This window comes from Rhinatrema bivittatum, chromosome 17 (genome assembly GCF_901001135.1).
Source record: "Rhinatrema bivittatum chromosome 17, aRhiBiv1.1, whole genome shotgun sequence".
Taxonomy (NCBI): domain Eukaryota; kingdom Metazoa; phylum Chordata; class Amphibia; order Gymnophiona; family Rhinatrematidae; genus Rhinatrema; species Rhinatrema bivittatum.
Genome location: NC_042631.1, coordinates 50,721,823 through 50,735,250, shown reverse-complemented (window position 1 = coordinate 50,735,250; position 13,428 = coordinate 50,721,823). Strand labels below are relative to the sequence as shown.

Sequence of the window (13,428 nt, the reverse complement as noted above, 5' to 3'; positions counted from 1 at the left end):
GTAGAGAGGCGCACGCTGATAGGCGCACATTGATAGGCGCACAGCTTTCGTGCATATTACAAGGCGCATACTTTCGGCTGGGAGCGCACCGGCGCATAGAGATAACAGACGCAATGGAGCGTATGAGAGCCCAGGCGTCCACAGAGCCGGCACCTCCAGAATCAGGCATAAGAGCTCTAGGCCTCTGCTCAGCATGCCACCTCAGAGCCACACAGAGCGAGGAAGCAGACTCCCTATGTGCCCAATGTGAGGAGGCCCTGGGAGTTCCAGGCCAGGGCCGGTCCCAGCCCAGATTAATTGCCAGTTCCTCAGGGAACACCCTGGACCTAGCAGGCCAAAGTGAGCAGCCGGGGAACCCTAGAGACCTGGTGCCCCTGAGGCTAGACTCTGCTTCACTCTCCTGGGTGGAATTATTCAAGAGGATTCACGCCTTTGTCAAAATGCAGTCTGATCCCCAAACGGACCCATACGTACCAGATGACCCTGCCCCTGGACCCTCTAGGCCTAGGCACGGCCACTCGCCACCCGGAAGCCCCACTTATGGGGATTCAGATTGCTCTGAAGAAGAAGGCGAGCTTCCTGAGCAGGGAGAACTTCCCTCGGGGATAGAGCCGTATCGAACCATGAGACGCTTCTTTCTTAAGGAGGATCTCCCAGACCTGGTCTCTCAATGCCTGTCGGAGCTGGCTATCCCGGGCCAAGGCACCCCAGGGGAACCTAGAATGAACCCCCTGCTAGAGGGCTTTCGTCAAACGACTCACCATTTTCCCCTCCTTCAAGTAGCACAGCAGCTAATCGATCTGGAATAGAATGCGCTGGAGGCCTCATTCAAAGGGGGTCAGGCCTTGTCTAGCATGTACCCCCTGGACCCGGCAACGAAGGAGCTGCTGGCGTGCCCCAAGGTAGACACCATAGTTTGCGCAATTGTGAAGCGCACCACCATTCCAGTGGAGGGGGGGCGGCCCTCGATGTGCTTGACCGGCGCCTGGACGCCATCCTGAAACAGCCTTCGAGGTGGCAGCCATGTCCCTACGAATCGCGACCTGCACCATGGTGACGCATTCCTGTTTATCACAAGCCCGGAATAACACCCCGGGAGAAGAAATGGAATCAGCTCTCTCGTTCCTCACTGACGCTGCCTCCGACTTAGTTCGTACAGCAGCAAAGGGAGTGTCATCCTCAGTGGCAGCCACTTCGGGTTAGCCACCGCGCCGCGGACCTTTACCAAGGTAATAGTTGTGGTGGCGGCGACACTCAGGAAGGAAGGAATTCTCGTCCATCCCTACCTAGACGATTGGCTGATCAGGGCAAAGTCACCGGAGGAGAGCCACCGGGCAACCAACAGAGTCATATCTCTTCTGGAAAGCCTAGGATGGGTAGTCAACATGAACAAGAGTTCCCTACAGCCTTCGCAGTCGCTGGAATACCTAGGAGTCCGATTCGACACCCAGGGAGACAAAGTCAGCCTGACCTCCAAAAGGAGATCAAAACTCCGGAATCATTTACAGACTCTGCTGAGCACCACCCGGCCCACAGCTTGGGATTATCTACAGGTCCTTGGCCTAATGGCGTCCACTCTGGAAGTAGTACCATGGGCACGGGCTCATATGAGACCGTTACAACGCGCCCTCCTATCTCGGTGGAGCCCACAATTGCAGAACTACACCGTGCATCTACCTCTACCGGCCAGGGTACGGAATCAGTTACGGTGGTGGCTGCAGCCCGGCCACACGAGCCGGGGGTCAAAAATGTCCTCCCCAACCTGGACCCTGCTCACTACAGATGCCAGCCTGAGCGGCTGGGGAGCACACTGCGAAGAGCTAACCGCCCAAGGGCGGTGGAGCAGAGAAGAGTCGGGGTGGAACATCAACTGACTAGAGGCACGGGCAGTCAGGTTAGCCTGCCTGAGTTTTGCACAGACTTCAAAACAAGGCAGTCAGAGTGATGTCAGATAATGCCACCACGGTGGCATACATCAACCGACAGGGCGGAACCAGAAGCCGACAGGTATCCTTAGAAATAGCCCCAAGATAGTATATTTTGATAATCTCATGCTTCCTACAGACTTTAACCTTTGCATCTGTTCCTTATGGTTAACGTTTAACTAATTTCCTCATATTATCATAGTCTCCCTTTCTAAAGGCTGTTGCAGTACTTGTATTTATTATTCCCCCTTTAGTGATGATCAAATTTGATTACATTCCGATCACTACTGCTAAGCAACTCTGCCACTGTACATCAGGGACTGCATTCCACTGAGAACTAGATCTAAAGTAGCTCTTCCCTTCCCCCCCCCCCCCTCCTCCATCCCCATGTCTGATCCAGGACCAGCTGCTCCATGAAGCTGTAAAATTCATTAATTTCAATATGAAAAAAAATGTTTGTTTTCCATTAAAATCTATGGGGGAAGCATTACAGTCTATTCTTGGCTGCAGAGTAGTGATATATATATATATATATATATAATTTTTTTGTGAATTCTAATGAAACTTGTTAGAAGAAGAAATCATTAAAAGGAGGGAAAAACTGCAAGGTATTTTAGAGTATGGCAAAGTGGCATGACTAGTAGCTTAAGGCTCCGCAAAGGGACAAAAGGATACCAGGCTTACAGGATTTCAAGATTTCAGAAGTATAGGAGAGGTGTGCAGCAGCATTACAGATTAGAAAGAAGACCTCAAAGTGCAAGAGCTGGAGGATGCTAGGAAGGTACAGTGGCAGAAAGGTGTAAAATCTGTGCGTGGCAGCAAGCCCGCATGGCACAAGGATCCGAACAGTATGATGAGGGGCATAGCATAAGGCAGAGTGGCATGAGACATGCCAGTCATTCCATTAATCTTGTATCCAAAAAATAATAATCTCACCCTATTTTGCGTTTTTATAAAATAGCAATTTGTTGAGTAATAATTAAAAAATAATTAGTTGCGGGATGGGGTAAGTTTCATATATTTTGATGCATGCCTCTACGGTCTTGCCTCATTTTTTGTGATATAATCATCAACTTACCTCCCTCCCACTCGCTTTATTTTGTTAAATTTTTTGAAACTTTATGGAATACTTTATTTTATTCAATTTATTAAAAAATGTGATATCCTCTTCACCTAAAATTATGTCCTTCAATCTCTCTAAAATGTTTTGTTTCAAAAATCAAACTGCTTCCTTATTCATTGAAACTTTCTACCATTGGAGACTTTTAAATATTTTCTTGGTCTAAGGACTTGAATCTTATGACTTTTTTGACTGCCGCAACACACTGAGCAGACTATTTCAATGTATTATCCACTATGGCGCCTAGATCTTTTTTTCTGGGTTTTAGCTCCTAATATGGAACCTAACATCATGTAACTACAGCATGGTTTATTTTTCCCTATATGCATCACCTTGCAATTGTCCACATTAAATTTCATCTGCCATTTGGATGCCCAATCTTCCAGTCGCGCAAGGTCTTCCTGCCATTTCTCACAATCCTCTTGTGATTTAACTACTCTGAACAATTTTGTATCATCTGCAAATTTGATTACCTTACTCATCATATTCCTTTCTAGATCATTTATAAAAATATTGAAATAACCGGTTTAAGTACAGATCCCTGAGGCACTCCACTGTTTACCCTCTTCCACTGAGAAAATTGTCTATTTAATCCTACTCTCTGTTTCCTGTCTTTTAGCCAGTTTGTAATCCACGAAAGGACATCGCCACCTATCCCATAACTTTTTACTTTTCCTAGAAGCCTCTCATGAGGAACTTTGTCAAACGCCTTCTGAAAATCCAAGTATACTACATCTACCAGTTCACCTTTATCCACATGTTTATTAACTCCTTCAAAAAAGTGAAGCAGATTTGTGAGGCAAGACTTGCCTTGGGTAAAGCCATGCTGACTTTGTTCCATTAAACCATGTCTTTCTATATGTTCTGTGATTTTGATGTTTAGAACACTTTCCACTATTTTTCCTGGCACTGAAGTCAAGCTAACCAGTCTGTAGTTTCCAGGATCACCCCTGGAGCCCTTTTTAAATATTGGGATTACATTAGCTATCCTCCAGTCTTCAGATACAATGGATGATTTTAATGATAGGTTACACATTTTTACTAATAGGTCTGAAATTTCATTTTATAGTTCTTTCAGAACTCTGGGGTGTATACCATCCGGTCCAGGTGATTTACTACTCTTCAGTTTGTCAATCAGGTCTACCACATCTTCTAGGTTCATCGTGATTTGGTTCAGTCCATCTGAATCGTTACCCATGAAAACCTTCTCCAGTACTGGTACCTCCCCAATATCCTCTTCAGTAGTTGCTGGTATTGTGAATAACAAAGTTCAAAATCTTGACACTGATTCATAAAGTGCTAAGTTATGATATCCATTCTTGTGTCTCCTTACTTTTGAAAATCTATAGACTGACTGAGAAGAGCATTAAGATCTGTTTGGACAATGTTTTCTAGGTATTCTCATGCTCTGATCAGTATGATTGATTAGAATATAAAGAGAAATCTTTTGCAATCTCAGGCCCTTGGTTATAGAACTCCCTGTCTGCACAGTTCTGGAAAGAGGCGAGTTATAACTCTTTCACAAAGCAGCTTAAAACATTACTTTTAAAGAATGCTTAGGGGCGGAAACTTTCAAACTGGTGCGCGGTCATTCACATGTTTGTCAGCCCATGCACAGGAAAGTGGCCATTTTCTAACAAATGCTGCTGCAGCTGCGCAAGTGGGATTTTAAAAGGCACATGTGCCAACGCCATTGCCATTTTTCCCAGTTCGCCCAGTTAAGGGATAGGACTTTCAAAACTCCTCTAGTTTATTAGCCTCCCTTCCCCCCTATAAGCCCCAGCCTTTAAAAACCCCGCTGATCAGTCTAGATTCTTTGTTTTTTTGGTTTTTTTTTTTGTATTTATATATTTATTGATTTCAAAAAAATATTACAAAGTAAATACATATTCTTTAGAAATTTAACAAGAAATCTCTTCCAGACTTTTAACATCAACTATGATATAATCAATTGCAATTTGGATTCAACATCTTTTATAAAGAGAAACAAAGGCTTAATTTTGTCCTCCTGCATAGATTTTATTTAGCTAGCCTGCAGGAGGAGGAGGAAGGTTCCCCCCCTTGCCCCCCCCCGGCAAAAAACAAAATATATATACCCGCTCCGCGCCATTGACGGTTAGACCGGCTGCGGAGCCCCCGTGGTCCCTTGAGACATGGGTGGTCCCGGGGTTGCCCCTCCCCCAACCTCCCGGTGGATCCAGTACCCCCGGATTCTGCCGCCAATCTGGATGCGGAGGGATACCCTTCCACCTCTGGAGGGGGACGACCCCAGGGTCTTCGGACTCCCTTATGGCCTCTTTGCCCAAGGATATGGACCCGGTCCTGGCGGGAATTAGGGATCCGGCAATCGCCTTTCCCTCTCATCCCCACACACAAGTTGTAGCGCCTGCGGGAATGCAACGCTCCCGAGACGGGACTCTGGGCGGGCCGTGCACTAGACAAGCTCTCCCACACTGAGGTATGCTTAGATTTAAAAAAAAAACAAGACAATAATCCCTCCATGGACTACTTATGCGATCATGATACAGGAGGGTTTCCCGGCTTTTAAAGCCGCCCAGTTCCGCATGCTCAAGGCTCATGAGATGCGCATTTTTGATGTCCTGGCGCTGGGGGTGCGTGCGCCTATTTGCAGCAGTCTCATGCTGCGAGCAGGTCTCAGGTGGGTTCAAAGTTGCTCTGCAACCGGGGCCCCCGGGGGCAGAGGCTGCACATACGACCTTCTCCACATCCAAGCAAAAGCGATGGCTTCGACGAGGTCCGCCATACGGCTCCTTTGGCTGCGCCATTGGTCGGCCGATCCGTCCTCCAAAGCGCGGTTGGGCACGTTGCTGTTCCAAAGTAAGCTGCTCCTTGGCAAGGACCTTGAGGAACTCTGGATTCCTTGGGGGAAAGGAAGGTCCATAGGCTTCCGGAGGACCGTCCGAAACCATCCCGTTCCTTTACACCCTCTCGTCCACGTTATCTGGGCCAGAGGCGATATATCACACGCGGGTAGGGTGACTCCTCAGGGGGGGTTTTTCCATCTTGCTCGCAGTCTTGGTCGCAGCCTCTCCGTGGGCGCCATCCCTTTCGCAAGGGCCAGCCCACGCGCTCCATCCTTACGCCTGCCACACAAAGAAGTTCACTTGACTCATTCCTCGGTCCCCTTCCTAGGCAGTCGACTCTCCCTGTTTTTCGTGGCATGGGTCAAATTCACGTCGGACCAGTGGGTCCTCGACGTCCTCAGAGACGGGTACACCTTCGCTTTGCTCGAGATTCTCGAGATCCTTTTTCTATTTCCCCATGTGTCTCAGCGGCAAGTGGTGGAGCAAACCCCCACCTGGCCCCTGTGTCTGGGCGTGGTGGTCCCAGTTCCAGACAGCAAACTTGCCAAAGGCCAGTATTCTATTTACTTCGTTGTTCCCTAACAGGACGGGTCTTCATCCAATCTTAGACCTCACAAGAGGAAACTGGGTTCTCAAGATCCCGCTTTCCGCATGAAAACTCTGCGAGTGGTCCTCGTGCCGTTTCGCCCCGGAGAGTTCCTTGCCTCACTTGCTTTGACAGAGACGTATTTCCATATTCCGATTCATCACGGCTACCGTAGTCTCTTCGCGTTCACATCCTCCACCGGGACTTCTAGTTCAGGGCGCTTCCCTTTGGTCTCGTGACGGCACCTCGCGCCTTCCCCAAAGTCGTGGTGGTGGCAGCTGCTGTCCGCCAGTAAGGGATCCTTGTTCACCTCTACCTGGACGCCTGGCTCGTCAGGGCCAAGGCGGAGGCTCTTGACGGCAGGCGGTGGATCGCGTGTTAGCTCTCCTCGCGACTCTCGGGTGCATACTAAATTTCTCCAAGAGCTACCTTCAGCCCTCCCAGGAGTTAGGCTTCCTGGGAGCCCACTTCGACAACCGGGTGGGCAAGGTCTTCTTGCCTCACGCGCGGGCTCTTGTGTTGATCGGTCGGTTTCAGAGTCGGATCTTGCTGCCTTCTCCGATGGCCTGTGTCTGCCTGCAGGTCTCGGGCCCCTTGGCTTCTGCCATCGACCTTGTCCCTTGGGCTTTTGTTCATTTGCGACCGTTCCAGAAAGCTTTGCTGTCCCGTTGGCAGACAGTGTCAGAACAGTTTCACACAGTCCTCCCGTTTTTTGGGCCTTACCATCACCGACTTGCAGTCGTGGCTTTCCCTTCCTCATTTGCTACAGGGGCAGCCTCTCCAAGTCCCTCAGTGGACGATAGTAACCACGTACACCAGTCTCTCGGGCTAGGGTGCGGTCTGTCTCTCCCAGTACGCCCAGGGAATCTGACCGGCAGCTCAGTCTCACTGGCACATCATTTGGTTGGAGGCTCGGGCGATGTTCTTCTGCAGTTTCTCCCCCTTATCCGCGGCAAGGTGTTACGGGTCTTGTCAGACAGCTCCTCCACTGTGTCTTATCAATCGCCAAGGAGGCGCCCGCAGTCCGCTGATGGCCCTGGAAACCAGCAGTCTCTTCGCCTGGGCAGAGCGACATCTACAGTGCCCGGCGGCCTCCCACATTGTGGGCAAGGGGAGTCTTCAGGCTGATTTTCTCAGTCGTCAGTCGCTCGATCCCGGGGAGTGGGAACTCTCTGACGCAGCCATGAATCTCATCGTCGACAAGTGGTCCCCCACCACCTGGGCCTTTTGGCGACCCTTTGCAATGCCAAGGCAAATTGGTTCTTCCGCTGCTGGAGGGAACACGGCTTGGAGGGCGTAGATGCTTGGCTCTCCCTTGGCCAGCGGACCTCCTTCTGTACGTGTTCCCCCCCCCCCCCCCCCCATATGGCCCCTGGTCGGGAAAGTTCTCAGAAGAATGGAACAATGACAGAGAGGAGCAGTCGGGAGGAGGTGTGGCGCTTTATGTCCGGGATGGCATAGAGTCCAACAGGATAAACATCCTGCATGAGACTAAATACAAAATTGAATCTTTATGGGTAGAAATCCCTTGTGTATCAGGGAAGACTACAGTGATAGGGGTATACTACCGTCCACCTGGTCAAGATGGTGAGATGGACAGTGAAATGCTAAGAGAAATTAGGGAAGCTAACCAAATTGGTAGCGCAGTAATAATGGGAGACTTCAATTACCCCAATATAGACTGGGTAAATGTATCATCAGGTCACGCTAGAGAGATAACGTTCCTGGATGGAATAAATGATAGCTTTATGGAGCAATTGGTTCAGGAACCGACGAGAGAGGGAGCAATTTTAGATCTAATTCTCAGTGGAGCACAGGACTTGGTGAGAGAGGTAACGGTGGTGGGGCCGCTTGGCAATAGTGATCATAATATGATCAAATTTGATTTAATGACTGGAAAAGGAACAGTGTGCAAATCCAAGGCTCTCGTGCTAAACTTTCAAAAGGGAAACTTTGATAAAATGAGAAAAATTGTTAGAAAAAAACTGAAAGGAGCAGCTACAAAAGTAAAAAATGTCCAAGAGGCGTGGTCATTGTTAAAAAATACCATTCTAGAAGCACAGTCCAGATGAATTCCACACATTAAGAAAGGTGGAAAGAAGGCAAAACGATTACCGGCATGGTTAAAAGGGAGGTGAAAGAAGCTATTTTAGCAAAAGATCTTCATTCAAAAATTGGAAGAAGGATCCAACAGAAGAAAATAGGATAAAGCATAAACATTGGCAAGTTAAATGTAAGACATTGATAAGACAGGCTAAGAGAGAATTTGAAAAGAAGTTGGCTGTAGAGGCAAAAACTCACAGTAAAAACTTTTTTAAATATATCCGAAGCAGAAAGCCTGTGAGGGAGTCGTTGGACCGTTAGATGATCGAGGGTTAAAGGGGCACTTAGAGAAGATAAGGCCATCGCGGAAAGATTAAATGATTTCTTTGCTTCGGTGTTTACTGAAGAGGATGTTGGGGAGGTACCCATAATGGAGAAGGTTTTCATGGGTAATGATTCAGATGGACTGAATCAAATCACGGTGAACCTAGAAGATGTGGTAGGCCTGATTGACAAACTGAAGAGTAGTAATCACCTGGACCGGATGGTATACACCCCAGAGTTCTGAAGGAACTAAAAAATGAAATTTCAGACCTATTAGTAAAAATTTGTAACTTATCATTAAAATCATCCATTGTACCTGAAGACTGGAGGATAGCAAATGTAACCCCAATATTTAAAAAGGGCTCCAGGGGCGATCCGGGAAACTACAGACCGGTTAGCCTGACTTCAGTGCCAGGAAAAATAGTGGAAAGTGTTCTAAACATCAAAATCACAGAACATAACAGAAAGACATGGTTTAATGGAACAAAGTCAGCATGGCTTTACCCAGGGCAAGTCTTGCCTCACAAATCTGCTTCACTTTTTGAAGGAGTTAATAAACATGTGGATAAAGGTGAACCGGTAGATATAGTATACTTGGATTTCAGAAGGCGTTTGACAAAGTTCCTCATGAGAGGTTTCTAGGAAAAGTAAAAAGTCATGGGATACGTGGGGATGTCCTTTCGTGGATTGCAAACTGGCTAAAAGACAGGAAACAGAGAGTAGGATTAAATGGGCAATTTTCTCAGTGGAAGGGAGTGGACAGTGGAGTGCCTCAGGGATCTGTATTGGGACCCTTACTGTTCAATATATTTATAAATGATCTGGAAAGAAATACGACGAGTGAGATAATCAAATTTGCAGATGACACAAAATTGTTCAGAGTAGTTAAATCACAAGCAGATTGTGATAAATTGCAGGAAGACCTTGTGAGACTGGAAAATTGGGCATCCAAATGGCAGATGAAATTTAATGTGGATAAGTGCAAGGTGATGCATATAGGGAAAAATAACCCATGCTATAAGTACACGATGTTGGGTTCCATATTAGGTGCTACAACCCAAGAAAGAGATCTAGGTGTCATAGTGGATAACACATTGAAATCGTCGGTTCAGTGTGCTGCAGCAGTCAAAAAAGCAAACAGAATGTTGGGAATTATTAGAAAAGGAATGATGAATAAAACGGAAAATGTCATAATGCCTCTGTATCGCTCCATGGTGAGACCGCACCTTGAATACTGTGTACAATTCTGGTCACCGCATCTCAAAAAGATATAATTGCGATGGAGAAGGTACAGAGAAGGGCTACCAAAATGATAAGGGGAATGGAACAACTCCCCTATGAGGAAAGACTAAAGAGGTTAGGACTTTTCAGCTTGGAGAAGAGACGACTGAGGGGGGGATATGATAGAGGTGTTTAAAATCATGAGAGGTCTAGAACGGGTAGATGTGAATCGGTTATTTACTCTTTCGGATAGTAGAAAGACTAGGGGACACTCCATGAAGTTAGCATGGGGCACATTTAAAACTAATCGGAGAAAGTTCTTTTTTACTCAACGCACAATTAAACTCTGGAATTTGTTGCCAGAGAATGTGGTTCGTGCAGTTAGTATAGCTGTGGTTTAAAAAAGGATTGGATAAGTTCTTGGAGGAGAAGTCCATTACCTGCTATTAAGTTCACTTAGAGAATAGCCACTGCCATTAGCAATGGTTACATGGAATAGACTTAGTTTTTGGGTGCTTGCCAGGTTCTTATGGCCTGGATTGGCCACTGTTGGAAAACAGGATGCTGGGCTTGCTGGACCCTTGGTCTGACCCAGTATGGCATTTCTTATGTTCTTATGTTCCACTGGGGTCCCGTGGTTCTGGTAGCACCAAAGTGGCCGCGCAGGCCGTGGTTCGCGAATTTTCTCAACCTAGCGCCGGACGGACTTCTGCGGCTACGCCATCTTCCTCGGCTCCTTCGTCAAGGACCTGTATTTTTTGACCAGGCGATCGCTCCTGTCTAGCAGCCTGGTTTTTGAAAGACGCCTAAGGCGCAAGGGCTATTAGGAGGAGGTCTTCTCCACCTTTCTGCGGGCCCGGAAACAGTCAACTTCCCTGGTGTACGCACGTATCTGGAACGTGTGTGAAGCTGTTTGTACGGAGTCGGGTATCTCAGCACTCTCCGCCCCGATCTAGTTGGTCCTCTCTTCCCCAAGAAGATCTTCTCTCTCGGCTCTCTCCTGGGTCGGGTAGAATGTCATCTGTGAGCGGGTCACCCGGATGATGTGATTGGTGCTTGAAGGGCGTCAAGCATCTACATCCACCTTCTCGGCCGCTTGCCCGTCAGGGAGTTTTTAATCTGATCCTTCGGGCCCTCTGTGCGGCTCTGTTCGAACCTCTCCGTCGCGCTACCTTGAAAGCTCTTACGCTTAAGACTGTTCTTTCTGCTCGCTATCCTCTTCTGCTCGTCGGATCTCGGTTGATCCAACTCACTGTCCTGTCGGGAACCTTTTGTTTTTGCGATTTTCCGATTTCCGGGGTATCCCTCATGACTGCCCTTCCTTCTTAGTGAAGGTTCTTCTAACCTCCATGTCAACCTGTCGGCAGGACTCCCTGCGTTTTCCCCTGCGACTGGGGACGATTTCCGTAAACTTGATACCAAACGAGTTCTACTTCGCTATCTCCAGGTTACCCATGGCTTTCAGGTCTCTGTTCATCTTTTGTCCTCTGGAGTGTGCCCATTCGGGGTAAGCTGGCTTCTAAGACCACTATTGCGTGGTGGTTGAAGGAAGCGATCTCCTCGGCCTATCTTTGTCGAGGTCGGGCAGTTCCTGAGGGCCTTACGGCTCCTTCTCTGTGTTCTCAAGCTACTCCTGGCGGACAGTCCAATCGGTCTCTCTCCGCAGAGATTTGCAGTGCCGCCACTTGGACGTCCTTGCATACTTTTGCTTGACACTACCGCCTGGAGGTGCAAGCTCTGCTTCTTGGTTCTTTTGTGCTACAAGTGCTTCGAGCGGGACTGTCTCTGTCCCACCCGGTTTAGGGAAGCTTTGGTACATCCCACAGTCTGGACTGATCCGGGTACGTACAAGGAAAGGAAAATTAGTTCTTACCTGTTAATTTTCATTCCTGTAGTACCACGGATAAGTCCAGACGCCCTTCCCTGTTTGGCTTTTTTTCCGTCCTCTCGAAGCTTGTTTCTCTTGCAGATTTGTAGATTTACACACATCTTTTTTGTGCATGAATACTGAGTAAATACACTGGAAGCCTTGGTTGCCCAGCACCAAGTATATGCAAGAGCGGTTAGTCATACCATATCTATGACATTGTTCTACATCTGCTCCATTGAGCTTTCTGGTTACTTGCTTGATCCTATTCTGGTTTTGTTGTTTTCTGCTTTGACAATGGTTATACTGAAGGGTTACAGGATAGGCTCTGTCCTCATATAGGATATCCTTTCAGTTTTAGTCTGTCTCCACCTGCTGGAAAGGAGGCTTAACCCACAGTCTGGACTGATCCGTGGTACTACAGGAACAAAAATTAACAGGTAAGAACTAATTTTCCTTTTCCATTTGGCACTATGCCAACAGGAAAATGCTATTTCCTTCCTGCTGTTGAGAATTCAGGAGGGAATTTTGTACCTATAAATTGGGATTAGGAGGGGGTTTTACGAGTCCCAACATCTACATAGTAGAGATTGAGAGGGTAGGGAGGGCCATGGAAGCTGTATTTATGTTGATTGGGTTGGGTACAGGCCCCAAAGGGTGGGAGATGATGTAGAGATCCATCAGTCCAGTAGCACATGCTATATCCAGCAGATATAGTTAACTATATCTTCAGAGTTATTTATTTATTTATTTTAAGGCTTTTATATACTGATGTGCCTGTACTAGTACATATCACGTCGGTTTACATAGAACCAAAGTTGGAAATTACATCAAACAAGAGGGGAAATTACATCAGAGTTATAGATAACTTACCTGCCTTAAGTGACTTATATTAACTGTTTTGGTTATTAATGCTATATATTATATCTAGGATTACTACTTAATGAGCCCATTAGAAAATAATTTTCCCATTTGCATACGTATTAGTGTTTGGGAACCAGCAGTAATGGTAACATGCTTGCAATTAGTGCACATTATATACGTCCTATATGGGCAATAGCTAATGCTGATACTGAAGCTAGCACCCATTAGGGTCCCTGAAAATAACCCTTCAGGAACCAGCATTTAACCACATATGTGCCCAGACTGAAATGTCAGAGAAATAAATGTATTAGGAATTCCATGCAACAAGGAAGAGGAACCACTCAGATGTGGGTCATTCTGCTGCTTTTGGAGTTGCAGTCTGCTATGTATGAGTGAGCTTGGACCATTTTCCTAGAACATGATATGATTTCCTTATATATTTACAGTGCCTTACGTGTATTACCATCACAATGTACGTTTTGTTAACTTCTCCTTCATCTGCTCCCAATTTAGGAACCTTCGTTCCTTGTAAATAGTTACCCAGTTTCTGTTTGCTGATGTTCTTCTTTTGTATGTAAAGTTTACTGTTCTATGTAATGGCAGTGCCAAAAGTTCTGTTTAATGACACTGTCAAAAAGTTTTAGTTTTCTGGA

General features: G+C 46.9%; 1 protein-coding gene across 1 annotated transcript in view; it reads left to right on the top strand.

Annotated features, from left to right (window-relative positions):
• LRRC56 (leucine rich repeat containing 56) overlaps positions 1–13,428 on the top strand; it is a 435,597-nt gene that overhangs the window by 419,892 nt on the left and 2,277 nt on the right. The gene's annotated exons all lie outside the window — the stretch shown is intronic.